Below are 12,292 nucleotides of genomic sequence, written 5' to 3' on the forward strand. Positions count from 1 at the left end.
TTTGATAGCACACATGGCATTACTCTGGTATCTGGGATTTGCATAATCTCATAGTCGAAGGAATATGTATTTGACATGAAGAAAGCAATAGCAATAAAACTGAACGATCATTATGCTAAGCTAATGGTTGGGTCTTGGCCATCGCATCATTCTCCTAATGATGTGATCCCATTATCAAATGACAACTCATGTCAATGGTCAGGAAACCTTAACCATCTTTGATCAACGAGCTAGTCTAGTAGAGGCTCACTAGGGACACAGTGTTTGTTTGTGTATTCACACATATATTAAGGTTTCCGAACAATACAATTCTAGCATGAATAATAAACCTTTATCATGAATAAGGAAATATAAAATAACAACTTTATTATTGCCTCTAGGGCATATTTCCTTCAGTCTCCCACTTGCACTAGAGTCAATAATCCAGTTCACATCGCCATGTGATTAACACCAATAGTTCACACCGCCATGTGATTAACACCCATAGTTCACATGGCCATGTGACTAAGACCCAAAGGTTTACTAGAGTCAATAATCTAGTTCACATCGCCATGTGATTGATACCCAAAGAGTATTAAGGTGTGATCATGTTTTGCTTGTGAGAGAGGTTTAGTCAACGGGTCTGCCACATTCAGATCCGTATGTATTTTACAAATTTCTATGTCTACAATGCTCTGCACATAGCTACTCTAGCTAATTGCTCCCACTTTCAACATGTATCCATATTGAGACTCAGAGTCATCCGGATCAGTGTCAAAGCTTGCGTGATGTAACCTTTTACGACAAACTCTTTGTTGCCTCCATAACCGAGAAACATTCCCTTAGTCCTTTTTAGGTACCTAAGGATAATTTTGACTTCTATTCAGTGATCTACTCCTGGACCACTATTGTACCCCCTTGGCAAACTCATGGCAAGGTACACAATAGGTCTGGTACACAGTATGGCATACTTTATAAAACCTATGGCTGAGACATAGGGAATGACTTTCATTCTCTCTCTATCTTCTATCGTGGTCGGGTTTTGAGTCTTACTAGACTTCACACCTTACCACGCAGGCAATAACTCCTTCTTTAACTGATCCATTTTGAACTTCTTCAAAAGTTTATCAAGGTATGTGTTTTGTGAAAGTCCTATTAAGCGTGTTGATCCATCTCTATAGATCTTGATGCCCAATATGTAAGCAGCTTCACCGAGGTATTTCTTTGAAAAAACTCCTTTCAAACACCCTTTATGCTTTCCAGAAAATTCTACATCATTTCCGATCAACAATATTCCATCCACATATACTTATCAGAGATGTTGTAGTGCTCCCACTCACTTTCTTGTAAATACAGGCTTCAGCCTAAGTCTATATAAAACTATACGCTTTGATCACCTCATCAAAGCGTATATTCCAACTCCGAGATGCTTGCACCAGTCCATAGATGGATCGCTGGAGCTTGCACACTTTGTTAGCACCTTTAGGATTGACAGAACCTTCTAGTTGCATCATATACAACTCTTATTTAAGAAATCCATTAAGGAATGCAGTTTTGACATTCATTTGCCAAATTTCATAAAATGCGGCAATTGCTAACATGATTCAGACTGGCTTAAGCATCGCTATGGGTGAGAAGGTCTCACCATAGTCAGCCCCTTGAACTTGTCAAAAAACCCTTGGCTGGCAACACACGTGCCCCTCGCGCTCAAACTGACGCCACTGGAAGCACCATTGTGCAAAGGCCTTAGAGGCGTCCTCTTGTTCTCGATGACCGAGAGCTTCTCGTCACGCTACACCAGAAACAGGACAAGCATCACAACTGGCTCAAGCGTCAGATGCAAAGCCTCTTGGTGGATGTCAACCGCATTCGCAATCTTGCCACCAAGAATGCCTTTCTTACGCATGAAACCTGTCGGAGGTCGTGGAAGAGTTTGACATTGCTTAGTGCTGAAGCTGATCTGTAGGAAAATGGCTTCACTGAAAGATTCAAGTTTGACTCAACTCCTCCAAGGAATGCTCACTTTCATCAGACTTCCTCACTTGAAGACTCTAACTATTCGTCCTCAGCTGCGACAGTGAATGCCAGAGTCATCGATGACCAAGATGATGCAACTTCACCTCCTCCAACTTCAGCGCGTGTCGACACTGCACCAAGTTCTTCTGCACCACCGGACCTCAAGGACGACCCTGCTGCCTCGCCTGCACCTCATGGGAACGAGTAGGTGCTCTATGTCTTCAAACCTTTTTGGTCCTTACTGACAAAAGGGGGAGAAGCATATGAGTTGATAGTCTTCAAGCAGGTCCATATCGGTGGTTGCTTTACCTTTTGCTACTTTTGCCAAGTGCTTACAACTCTTGCTTTTTGATACGTTTGGTTCTTTGAGTTGTAACACTTAAACTTAATGGTCGTCTGCTACCTATTTGCTATTCTGTGATGCAATGATAAATTCCGCATGTGCGATGATAACTTCCGCACTTAGGTCATTTTGCATACGTCCATTTTTCATTATGCATGTCATTATCTTCATTACATCGAATCATGCATGATGAATTGTCATATTAAGTTGAAGAGGATCTCCACAAGTACAACCTACCATGTGCATTTGCATTCCAAGAGCAAATTACTTATATGCACATCTTCGGGGGGAGCCTTTGCCACTTATGAAGACAATACCCTATCCTTTACAATTTCACATATTTTATTCCCTGTTGAAAACTTCAATCAGTTTGTCATCAATCACCAAAAAGGGGGAGATTGTAAGTGCATCTAGTGCCACCCCTAGTTGGTTTTGGTATTGACGACAAACCTGGTTGAGGGACTAATGTGTTTGTGAGAATTGTAGGATAACACAGGTAGAAGTCCCTCATTGATTCAGTTTTCCTACCAGAGATGACCCCTAAAAATGTATGAAGACATTGAAGTCAAAGGTGGTATGTGAAGACATTCACATTGAAGACTATGACAAGAGAAGACATCGCGTGAAGACTATGGAGCGCGAAGACTTAGTTGTTTCGTCGTTCTTTTTCTTCTTTGTTGAGTCATAGGAACCACCGTACTATTAAGTGGGGTCCAAGAGAACCAGTCATAATGACTGAAGTGATGCTTAACCAAAATCCTATGTCTTCAAGCGAAGACAATGAGAGCAAATCTTATCCAGAGCTGGATAAGTCAGCTTTGCTCGTAGCCCAAGTAAAGTTGCCGTGTGTGTTTGAAATCTGACCGTTGGAACACGTGTCAGTTCCTTAGTGACCCAGGGTCATTTCGGACAAATCAGGTCGGGTTGCCTAGTGGCTATAAATAGCCCACCCCCTACAACCATAACCGGTTGGCTGCTCAGAGTTAGTGTACGGCTTTTGTCGTTTGAGACCAACCCTCCTTGAAGCCTTTGAGAGAGAATTCCTTGCGAGGACAAAGCCCTAAACACCCAAAGTCAAAGAGTGTTAGGCATCACTAAAGTTTTCTTGTCTGTGTGATCTAAAGACTGTGTATCCTCCAGCCGGTTAGGCGTCACGTTCGGAGCATCCAAGAGTCATTGTGGATCGCCGGTGAACGAAGTCTGTGAAGGTTTGGGAATCTACCTTGAAGACTTACCAGAGTGATTGGGCGAGGACTGGGTGTCCTTAGCTCAAGGGGAATAAGGTGAAGACACGGTCTTCTGGTTAAATCTCAGCCTCCCTAACCAGACGTACAGTTGTCACAGCAACTGGAACTGGTCCAACAAATCATTGTCTTCTACGAGCTACTGGTTCTATCTTTCCCATCTCTTTATTTATAGTTGGTCCTTGTGAAGTCATTGCCTGTCTGCATTATCTTCTGTCTTCACAGAGCGACTGCTTGTTCTGATTGGCTTCATACTATCTTCCATCCTGATCCATACTGCCTAGTTGCTATTAGTCATTGTGCCTTCACTTCATTGAATACTTGACTATGGCTTGTCGAGTGTAGTCTACCTTCCACTATGTGGTAATAGGTTTATTTCTATCATTTGTCTTCGAAACTTCCATGTTTTGAAGACTTTCATAAAAATCGCCTATTCACCCCCCTCTAGTCGATCACTAGCACTTTCAATTGGTATCAGAGCAAGGTACTCCCATATTCTGTGTGATTCGATTTAACCACCTGGAGTTTCTAGCTATGTCGACTGCAGGGATAATCAAAGTCTTCGTTGCGTGCCCAGTCTTCGATGGAACTGAATATCCCTACTGGAAGAATAAGATGCGCATGCATCTTGAAGCCATTGATGTCGACCTCTGGTATGTCGTCAATAATGGCGTCCCCAAGGCTGGTGAAGGTGTCACCGCTACTGATGTCAAGAAGTTCGTTCAACTAGACTCCACTGCCAAGAACATCATCTGTGGTCATCTGACTAAAGGGCAGTATGGCCGTGTGAGTGCTCTGGAAATATCTAAGCTAGTCTGGGACTGGCTCTCCAAGGTCAACGAAGGTGTCTCAACCCAGAGAGATCAAAGAATCAGTGTCCTTCGGAACCTCTTCAACCGCTTCAAGAGAAAGGACAATGAGAATGTTCAACTCACATTTGATCCTCACTGACATCACAAATGAGCTTCAAGCGCTCGGCGCTACTAAGATCACCAAGCATGAAGTCGTCAAGACACTCCTAAGATCACTTGATAGCTCGTTCGACACCCTAGCCTTGATGATTCAAGAACGCACTTCAAGACACTCGATCCGTCTGACATACTTGAAAGGCTCAACACACATGAGTTTCAGCTTTCTGAGAAAAGAGACATCTACGGTCCCAACTATGGGCGAACTCGTGCCTTGAAGGCAAAAGTTGTTTCCTCATCTGAAGAAGAATCTGATTGCAGTTCGGATGATCCTGAAGACATTGGAAAGGAGCTTGCTATGCTTGTGAAGAAGTTTCAGAAATTCACCAAGAAGAAAAGCTTCAGAAAGTCCTCACGATCCAGCTCAAGGAATGATGAAGCTTCTGCTCATGACTACAAGAAGAGAACATGTCACAAGTGCAAGAAACCTTGTCACTACATCTCTGAGTGTCCGCAGTGGGACAATGAGAACAACAAGAAGAAGAAGAGCAAGGAATATGATTCTGACGATAAGAAGAAGAAGAAATACTCAAAGTCTTCTTCCAAGACTTCCTCAAAGTCTTCATCACACAAGAAGAGCTCATCTAGCAAGGCTCGTGCGTTTGTTGGCAAGGAAATGGATTCAGAGGAGGAGTCCGCTTCTGAGGAGGCGGAGGTGGAGTCTTAGGAGGAGTCCGATTCTGGCGTTGCAAGTCTGGCTACAGCATACGTTGCCAAGTCCATCTTCAACACTAAAGACAATGACTTCATCACCGACACCGATGTTAATGACAAGGACAACTCCGCTCCCACCTACTGCTTCATGGCATGCGGTGCCAAGGGTATGACACCAGCTGCTTCAGAATGGATTATTGATAGTGGGTGTACTAATCACATGACTGGCAAGCGAAGTCTTCTCATGGACTCAACTTTATGTCCATCTAACAAGAGTCACATCACATTTGCTGATACTGGTAAAAGCAAGGTATTGGGTCTTGGTAGAGTTGCAATCTCAAGGGATCAACACATGGATAAAGTGATGCTTGTTGAATCCCCTGGTTTCAACTTAATGTCTGTCTCAATGTTTTGCGATTTAAACATGATTGTGATATTTGGAAAATATTGTTGCCATGTTCTAATGGAATCTGACAAGTCTCTAGTCTTTGAAGGGTATCGGAAAGATGATTTGTACGTGGTAGATTTCTCAGCAGGACCACAGCTTGCCGTATGTCTTCTAGCAAAAGCTTCAGAATGCTGGCTTTGGAATCGGAGGCTAGGGCATGCTGGCATGAGGAACTTGCACACTCTTGAAAGGAAGAAGCATGTCATAGGCATCGAGGGCGTCAAGTTCAAGAAGGATCACTTATGTGGTGCCTGTGAAGCAGGAAAGATGACGAGGGCCAAGCATCCCTCGAAGACAATCATGACAACAACTCAACCCTTCGAACTGCTACACATGGATCTCTTCGGTCCCACTCACTACTCAACTCTTACTACTACTGCTTGTCTCTATGGCTTCATCATTGTTGATGATTATTCAAGATATACATGGGTGCATATAATCCTCTACAAGACTGAAGTGCAGGATGTCTTCAGACGCTTCGCCAAACGAGCCATGAACAACTATGGCGTCAAGATCAAGCACATCAGAAGTGAAAATGGCACTGAATTCAAGAACACCGGCCTCGACACTTATCTTGATACTTTGGGCATCACTCATGAATTTTCAGCTCCGTACACGCCGCAGCAGAATGGCGTCGTGGAACGTAAGAACAGAACACTTATTGAGATGGCCCGGATGATGCTCGATGAATACAAGACTCCAAGAAAGTTCTGGCCTGAAGCCATTGATACTGCATGCCATATCATCAACCGTGGTTATCTTCACAAGATTCTGAACAAAACATCCTATGAGCTCCTCACTAGTAAGAAGCCAAATGTCAGTTACTTTAGAGTGTTTGGTGCCAGGTGCTGGATCAAGGATCCACATCACACTTCAAAATTTGCACCGAAAGCACATGAAGGTTTTATGCTTGGATACGGAAAGGATTCGCACTCCTATAGAGTCTTCAACCTCTTTCACTATAAAGTGGTTGAAACTGTGAATGTGCGGTTCGATGAGACTAACGGCTCGCAAAGAGAGCACCTGCCAAATGTGCTAGATGAAGTTCCATCCAGTGAAACCATCAAGCTTATGGGAACTGGAGAAATCATACAGTCTAAAGCTCAGCCTGAAGAGGAACTCATCATCTCTGCACCTGATCAACCTAAAGACAATGCTCAGCCTGAAGACAATCCTTCTAACGATGAACCAATGATCAGCAAGAGCAAAATCTTCGTCCTGTTCATCCTCGTGTTGCAAATGAAGTACAGATTGAGAGAATAATTGACAGCATCAATGCACCAGGTCCACTCACTCGTTCAAGGGCAACAGAACTAGCAAATTTTTTTGGACACTTCGCATTTGTCTCAATATCTGAACCCAAGAAAGTTGATGAAGCTTTCATGGAACCTGAATGGATTCAAGCTATGCAAGAAGAGCTTCAATAGTTTGAGCTGAATAATGTATGGGAACTGGTCAAGCGTCCTGATCCTCGTAAGCACAATATCATAGGCACTAAATGGATATATCGCAACAAGCAAGATGAGCATGGTCAAGTTGTTAGAAACAAAGCTCGTCTCGTTGCTCAAGGATACACTCAAGTTGAAGGAATTGACTTCGATGAAACATTTGCTCATGTTGCTAGGCTTGGAGCTATATGCATACTGCTGGCCTATGCAAATCATCATAACATTCTTCTGTATCAAATGGATGTGAAGAGCGCTTTTCTCAATGGCAAGATTGAAGAAGAAGTGTATGTTGCACAACCGCCTGGCTTTGAAGATCGAAAACATCCTGACATGGTTTACAAGCTCAACAAGGCACTGTATGGCCTTAAACAAGCCCCTCGAGCTTGGTATGACACACTCAAAGACTTCCTGAAGAGCAAAGGCTTCAAACCTGATTCCCTGGATCCCACTCTCTTCATGAAGACATATGATGATGAACTGTTTGTGTGCCAAATATATGTGGATGACATTATCTTCGGCTGCACTAATCAGAAATACAGTGATGAGTTCAGATACATGATGCAAGAGCAATATCAGATGTCCATGATGAGAGAGTTAAAATTCTTCCTTGGTCTTCAAATACGACAGCAATGCAACGGCATCTTCATATCTCAAGAGAAATACCTTAAAGATTGCCTAAAGAAGTTTGGAATGCAAGACTGCAAAGGTTACACGACGCCAATGCCAGCTAAACACCATCTGGGTCCCGACGACAATGGTAAAGAGTTTGATCAAAAGGTATATCGCTCCATGATTGGTTCTTTTCTTTATTTATGTGCATCTAGGCCAGCTATCATGCTTAGTGTTTGCATGTGTGCCCGATTCCAAGCGTCTCCAAAGGAATCGCATCACTTAGCTGTGAAGCGAATTCTTCGATATTTGGCTCACACCCCAACACTAGGATTATGGTATCCAAAGGGCTCAGAGTTTGATCTAGTTGGATTCTCGGATGCTGATTATGCTGGTGACAAGGTGGATCGCAAGTCTACATCAGGCACATGTCACTTTCTGGGACGATCACTTGTATGTTGGTCTTCAAAGAAGCAGAACTGTGTATCTCTCTCCATTGCTGAATCTGAATACATTGCTGCTGGATCTTGCTGCGCTCAGCTTCTATGATGAAGCAAACACTCAAGGACTATGGCATTCATCTGAAGCACGTGCCACTCTACTGCGACAACGAGAGTGCCATCAAGATTGCTAACAACCCAGTTTAGCACTCAAAGACAAAGCACATTGAAATTCGTCATCACTTTCTCAGATATCATGTCATGAAGGAAGATATTGATATCATACATGTCAAAACTAAAGAGCAACTGGCAGATATCTTCACAAAGCCCTTGTATGAGAAGAGGTTTTGCAAGTTACGGTGTGAGCTAAATATCTTGGAATCCTCAAATGTCTTGTGATCAGGCACACATCCAACACTTATGCATGTTGATGACTTAGATGTGCAACACACGAAGTAAAGTATATCTTCAATCAATGAAGACTTACCTTCTGAGTGTGAATACATTAATGAGGAATTTGACTTCGGAGTGCCACGATAATTGTGCGCCGTGTCTGGGTCTAATATTTCCTATACGGTGGGTAACGCCACCACCAAACTCATGTTTGGAATACTTTCTGTTGGTGTTACATTTGCAAAGTCTTCGCTTTCTGTTTGTCTTGAATGTTAACATGGCTTCATGTTTATCTTCAATGTACTGATTTGGTTTCTGTCCTCTACAGCATTCACGTATAGCTATGTCTTCTTGTTGAATCTTTTGAACTAAGTGAATGTGATCGGACCCTAACCCCTCTATGCTTCTATCTTAAGTCTATCTATCCAAATCATATGCATTCTATTGAAACCATCAAAATGTCTTCTTTGCGTCCTTGTCAGTAGAAGACACAGAGACAAACATTATCTGCTTTCAATGCTAAATCCTTCTACCTGAAACCCGGAGAAGTGGGAATGACCACCCGTCAATCCAGGCGTGCGTGGGAACGTGGAACAACCTCCAATATGTTGCATGATCGCCACGTGTCCTTCAGATGTGAACTGCCAGGGGGACCTATGTAATAACACTGTGTCGTCCCTGTCCCTATAAATACACGCCTCACCCCAGTCATTATCTCTTCTTCCACTCTCGCTCAAACCCTAGCATCACCGCTAGCCCTCAATGACGCCGGCGACGAAGTGCTTAGCTGCCGCGACCTCACCGACATTGTCCTCACGCCGGCCGCGGACATCGTCTTCTCCGCCGTCACCGTAGGTGTCCTCCGTCACCAAGTTAGGGCACGGAAGATCGAACTGCTCGGCCTCCTCTCCCACTCCGTCTAGCAGTTCCTCGTGTGGTAAATAAAACCTCCTTTTTACAATCCTTTTGATCCGATAGATTCATCCTTTTCAACCACAAGTAGTTTCTGTTCACACAAGTTGGATCTATCTCATACTGCATCTCATAACATGCCTACTATGTTCACTTATGCTTCACAAAGTAGTTAGATTCCTCACTTGTACTTATTCGTGGATTTGTACAAATCTGGAACCAACTCTCTACCTATGAGTGAATGTCTTCGCACTATGAGGTCAATGTCTTCTAAACTGATTTATCTTCAAAATCATCTGAGAATGCATATGACCTCTTCCCTTTCCCTCGCACCTTTAATGCTGTCACGGGTACATGTCCGTGGGAGAATCCCTTGGTTCTCATAGTCTGCATTCATTTGCAGAGTTCTTACAGCATCATATAAATTCTCCTAAAGCCAGTTCTTGTCTGACCAGTAGACGGAAGACTTTGACAGTGTTGAAGCCTTTCAGTCTAAACTTCATGGCAACAGAGAAATCTGCAAGGAAGGGTGGCAGACAGCGCCATGGAAACACCTCAAGAGATTTGCCTCCTGACCTCTATGAGCTGTACAAGACAGATCCAGAGGAGGACTACAATCAGTGGAAAACCCGAATCCAATGGATTCGAAGATATTGGGCAGAACAATGGTTCAAGTACAGGTTCGTGACCCACGAGTATGCTGAGAAAAATGCCGTCAAGCGACCATGGGGAGACATCTTGTACAAAAATCTTCAACCCAGGTCCAGAGCTGAAGCCATTGAACAAGGCTTTTATCCTTTCATGGTCCGTGGACCACAGCCTGCAGATGCAGACCCATCTTCATTGCTATGGTGTCATGACGACAATCTGCTCAAGCGCAACTTCTAGTTTGCCAAGAACTCAGCCAAATAAAACAAGAAGTCACGGGGATTAGACTTCAATCCAGGCCCCTCTGCTCCTCGTGCTGACGGCACACGCGAAGCTGAACCCAATCTGGTTGGGCCCTTCTATAACTTAGGTCTCGTTACTCACATAAAGGTTCAAGGGGCAGTCGTGGATCAACCTGCAGACGACGCTGATTCTGACGAAGCGCCTGCACCACCGAAGCCAAAGAAGCTGAAGAAACCTAAAGCTTCGAAGCCTGCCCCTGCACCAAAGGTTTCACGGGCGAAGCCTCTGGCCACTGCACCTCCTGAACATAGTGTGCAGTCTGAAGATCCGTCACGCATCTCCAAGCCCTCCAAAGTGAAGATGCCCATGCAACCTACCAGCCAAGCACTGACCCCTGCTACTATTCTGCGCAACGAGAATGACGCCATTGATCTGTCCAGCGACGACGATCTTGGCGATGACGCTCTTGAGCAGTTGATCAAGAGCAAGCAAGAGGCGGAAATCTTCAATGACCTTCCTCTCTTTGATGTGGAAATCATAAACAAGTTCATTGATGAGTGGTTTGACAGCCCAAACGTCAGCTTTGATGATCTTCAGCTTCCCATTGGCCTCGGCGTCACCTTCCATGGAGCCATTGCTGCTGAGCTGGCTCTAGCTCAGAAAATTGTTGAGCTGAAGCATAAGATAGATTATGAAAAGGCTCAATTCAAGAAGCATATGGCCAAGCTCAATGTTGAAGACATTCAGAACTTCCAGGTCATGATGCATGAGCTCAAGGAAGCATTTCGCACGAAACACGAAGAAGCCAAAGGTTCTCGTGAGCGCATGAAGGATCTTGCTGCTAAATGTGTTCAGGGATACAATGAAGCTAAAAAGCGCAAGGCTTTGGGGCGACCAGGCATCGACCCCCGAATGGCGGCCAAGAAGAAGAAGAAGAAGCCAGCTGTGGCAGAACCTGAAGCACCAAGGCATGAAGTACATCCAACTGTCTTCCCAGCCAGTATGACAGGCTCGAAGCCTAAGGTCCCCACAGTGGCTTCAGAACTGAAGAAAACAAGGGCAGCTGAAGCCGAAGCCAGGAAGCGCAAGACCAAGGCCACCACTGAGGATGCTCCTCCAACCAAGAAATGGAAAACTAAGGAGAGACTGGGCTGCTCCCACAGAGCCCCTTGATGTCGTGCCAATCTCAGTGGCTCGTCCTGCGTCTGAACATCAAGAACGCCAAGTGATAGTTCATGAGCCTGCTTCCACAGAGGCTCCTGAAGCTGAAGACAATCCAGCTGTTGACCCCACCACAGCTGAAGGCATTGGTCCTCACAACAATGTTGAAGATGATGAAGTCCTTCCTTAGATCGAGCACCAGTTGGTATCATCGCCTATGCTCATGCACAGCGAACTCATCAGCATTGGTCGTCCTCTAACGCCAACTGCTCAGGATGCATCGTGGGCTGATCACCCACAATGACAAGACACCCCGAGTTCTCCCCAACCACAAGCCACCTCGCATGTGCAAGATGATGATGACTTTGAGGCCCAGCAAACTCCATCTCCGCAAGCGTCGCCAGCATTATGCAGGCTTCGCAAAGGACCAAGTCCCCAAGTCACTCCCACTATGCACGTGTCAGAGTCTGAAGCCAAAATGGCTGGAGATATTCCAGCTGTATCAGCTGATGAAGGAGAAGAACCAAGAGTTGAAGTAGAAAGAGTTGCTACATCCCCATCCCACCAAGATGTTGTTCTCGAGGAGAACATGTCTGACCCTCCAGCTTCTAAAGTGGAGGTTAACAATCCTGAGGCGGCCACCAACATCAACACTGAAGCCAATGGCGTTGTCATGGCTGAAGCTAATGTGGTGCCTGAAGCTCATGCGGTGCCATAAGTGCAAGCACCTGAAGCCACTGTAGCGCCCAAAGCCAATACTGAAGCACCTGAAGCCAATGTGGTCCT

Source organism: Triticum aestivum, chromosome 5A (assembly GCF_018294505.1).
Source record: "Triticum aestivum cultivar Chinese Spring chromosome 5A, IWGSC CS RefSeq v2.1, whole genome shotgun sequence".
In the NCBI taxonomy this organism is placed as follows: domain Eukaryota; kingdom Viridiplantae; phylum Streptophyta; class Magnoliopsida; order Poales; family Poaceae; genus Triticum; species Triticum aestivum.